Source organism: Macadamia integrifolia, unplaced genomic scaffold (assembly GCF_013358625.1).
Source record: "Macadamia integrifolia cultivar HAES 741 unplaced genomic scaffold, SCU_Mint_v3 scaffold_211A, whole genome shotgun sequence".
NCBI lineage: Eukaryota > Viridiplantae > Streptophyta > Magnoliopsida > Proteales > Proteaceae > Macadamia > Macadamia integrifolia.
In genome coordinates this window covers 160,233-163,795 of record NW_024870644.1, presented here as the reverse complement: position 1 = coordinate 163,795, position 3,563 = coordinate 160,233, and the positions used below count along the sequence as shown (strand labels likewise).

The following is a 3,563-nucleotide window of genomic DNA, read 5'->3' as shown; positions in this document are numbered from 1 at the left end:
TAGGTTTGGGCCCATTGGATTGCCTTGTACAAGCAGAGTTTAAATACATAAATCAGCCGTAGTCCGGTCAATTTCGGTCCAATTCTAATTTAAATTGGACAAAATCAGCTAATGCAGGTAAAATTTTCAATGTAGCAATACCGTTACCAATACCTTGATCGGCAGATTCATGTCCAAAAACTAGATTTAAGATCAGATAAAGCCTGATTTGGGCCGATTCTTAACAATTTCTAGCTGATCTGGAATGGAATTGGCTAGAATTGATTCGGTTCCAGGCTCTTTTATTTAAACCCAAGTTGTGACCCAAGACCGATATCTTTATTAACTCTTGTGTGGTGCTTTGTCTTCCACTAACTTTTGAAGATTCCTTTTGAGACCAGTTTAATTATATTTATTCTTTGCTGATGAGGATGATGAGTCAAATATAGGTATACCTTTTCTTTGGCTTTTCTAATTTTAATAGTGTAAGAGAGGAATCCTACTATCTAACAAGAGGTAGTTTGAAATTAATGTGGAAGGCCATGTATTATTAGGTAAAAGTTAGCTCACCAGGAAAGAAGCACTAATAATATCACATGGATTTATATAAGAATTTACAAATATTTCATTACTAAGAAAAAAAAATCTATTTATGTGGGTCAATACAAATGATTAGTGAGCCACAAATATTTTTCGGAGTAACAGGAGCCTGAAGAGGATAGTTTAAATGATTTGATATTTCGGTAGCTTCTATAATATCCAAGTCCAGCCCACTCGATCTCCAAGTCAAACTTGTGCAAAAGATTATCGATTACAAGTTGAACAATGCCAAAAGCGAGTTGAGCTCCTGGGCATCCTCGCCTGCCTATCCCAAATGGAATTAAATAAAAATCAGCATGGGTATTAAAATCAACAGAGGCATCATTCAAAAACCTCTTTGGTTTGAACTTCTCGGGTTCATCCTAGGACACAAGTCCCTTTCAATGGCCCATGCATTGATTATTACCATTGTGTTGGCTGGAACATCAAATCCTTGTATATTGACATTTTTTGTCAATTTATGCGGAGTCAATAAAGGGAGTGGAGGATGCGGACTTAGTGTCTCCTTAATCACTGCATTCAAATAATGCATTTGTTTTATATCAACATCTGCAATATTCCCTTTGCGCCTTGTGACCCCCCCTTACTTCCTCTTGAACTTCTTTCATTACTTCTGGATGCTTTAAAATTTCTGCTATCATCCATTCTAGAAGTATACTTGTGGGATCAGTTCCAATGCCAAATATATCCTACAGGATAAAAAAAAAAGACAAGGAAAATAAATAACACAATTTTAGTTTAAACAACAATTTTAGGGCACCCTTGGCCCATATACTGGCTTTGAATTGTCTCTTTCTGGCCTCTCTCCAGAAAGGCCACTGTCTATGTGGCTAATTCAAGGGATAGTGGGCACTATGATCCAAAAAACAAGGGGTCTCCCAGAATGAAGAGGGTGCCACAATAAGGGAGTTCGTTAGGTCACGGGGACGCGGTGTATCACAAAGGCCCCTCGGTGCCAACGATACTACCGTGCAAGACGTGACACGTACGCCCTCACATGCTCCCTATGATATGATGATACAAATGGAAGGAGAGATAAAGAAAGACACGCGGGACCCAGCTCCCTCTTTATTCTTATCCGGATGCAGACATTGGCAACATCATCATCATAACTGGATATATCCATCTCATGCATGTCCATGCATATAGTCACACTACCATCCATACGTGGGGCCCACTCAGATTACGGGATTGAAAAAGATTGTCCAGCGATTCCAGACTCCAGACGTGAAACCAAAGAACTAGTAGTAGTATTTTACCAAAAAAAAAAAAGAACTAGTAGTAGTATCCCTCATAATCTGTTAAAACACCTAAACCTGTTCATTTATTCGGTTGAGTTCATAATTATCAAATTACCCTTTACAGGAAATCTCGGAGGAATTTCCGCCGCTTCTAAAGCTGAAAAGTAAAAAAATACCCACAAATAGAAATTTGAATAAGGGCAGTTCGGTAAAATCGATGTCTAGTTAGTGGCACCGCACTTACTTTCAAAGTCGTGCGTGCAGAACAGAACACCTGTACAGATAAAAAACAAACAACTCCACTGTTAAAATCTCCTCAAAATATCGCGAGATCAACCGATTCTCGTCGCCGGCATCACTCGCCGGAGCGGCCGTGGCCGCTGCCGACCATTTTTTAAAAGGCTCATTTTTGGAATTCTAAACTTTAAACGTGTGGGGTTGGGTGGGAAATGGAATAAAGTCAGCCTTGCTAGAGAGAGAGAGAGAGACAGAGAGAGAGAGAGAGAGAGGAAAAGGAAGATTGAAAAAAGGAAGTTGATAGCAATAAGAGGCGAAGAGGGAACAAGAAGAATTCGGTGGGCTTTGAGCTGTGATTTAGCCATCCATGATGTTTATCTCACACATTCCAAAATCTCTCATTTCTCTCTCTTGAAAATAACCTACCTCCTCTCTCTTCTCTCCACACCACACCATAGTCTCTCTCTCTCTCTCTCTCTCTCTCTTTTCCTTCCTTGATTACATTTCTTTCTTGGCATTTGTAGTCTGAGAAGAAAAAAAGAGAGGAGAGGAGCTGAAAAAGAGAAGAAGACAAAGGAAGAAAGCATCAAATGTTCAGTGTGAGTTGAAGAAGAAGAGCTTCCTCTACCTGAACAGGAGAGGCTGCCGCTTACAAGCCCAGCCACACCTCCACTACGTTGACCACCACTCTCTGAGAGCAGGAAAGAACCAGAAAGGGGAAGGATTTCAAATCGTCCCTGCACAAGCAATATACAAGAGAGCTTTAGATTGTAAACTTCAGAAAGAGAGAAACCAAACTGAAAAAAAGAAAATTTCGTTACCTTCTTGAAATCAATGTTGGTCGTGGAAAGTAGAGGGAAGAAGCAAGAAGATGGAGAAAAAAAAAAAAGGAGAGAGGAAGAAGGGTTGGCTGAAGCATTTGGATAAACGAGTAACTGCTATCTATCTATTAATAGGGCCTGGTGGGAAGAAAAGTTAAAAAACCCTCAATTCCAATGGGTTCCACATTATTTGTTGAGATGGTGGAGAAGAAAAGTAAAAGCGGTGGTGGACCTGCACTGGCTTATGTTTCTGTGGCTTAGTTTGAGTCCAGCCAGCCAGATGGGTTCTATTGTGGTCCATTTAGTGGTAGTTTCTTTATTACTGTTTCGTGTCATTGGTACTTTTACGTATTTTCGTGGTGTCTATGAGCCACTCTGTCTCTCTGTCTGCTATAGTAGTAATGAATAAGGAAACCTTCTGCATAGCAGAAGGACTCAGTTGTTCTTAATTTTCTTCATTTGGTAATTTGTCTCTTCTATGTATAAGAAAGCATTTCATGAAGTTTAAGCGTTCAACTTTGGGTTTTTTTTGTTCTCTGGTTTTCATGATATGCCTTAGAAAATACTTGGGAACCTTCCTAGCTATAGCCATTACTTTGAAACCTTTCCTTTTTCAACTGTTTGTTGAATTGTTCTGTGGTTCATATGTTTGGTAAAAGGAAGAGAGAGAGAGAGAGAGCGAGAG

At 39.7% G+C, this 3,563-nt stretch overlaps 1 long non-coding RNA gene across 1 annotated transcript; it reads right to left on the bottom strand.

Moving 5' to 3' along the window:
- Positions 1 to 556: 556 nt before the first annotated feature.
- LOC122071340 lies at positions 557 to 2,868 on the bottom strand. The gene is made up of 2 exons (XR_006138156.1): positions 2,065 to 2,868; positions 557 to 1,268 (listed from the first exon to the last, which is right to left on the bottom strand). It is a non-coding gene; the product is annotated as an uncharacterized LOC122071340 (long non-coding RNA).
- Between the last annotated feature and the right edge of the window lie 695 nt (positions 2,869 to 3,563).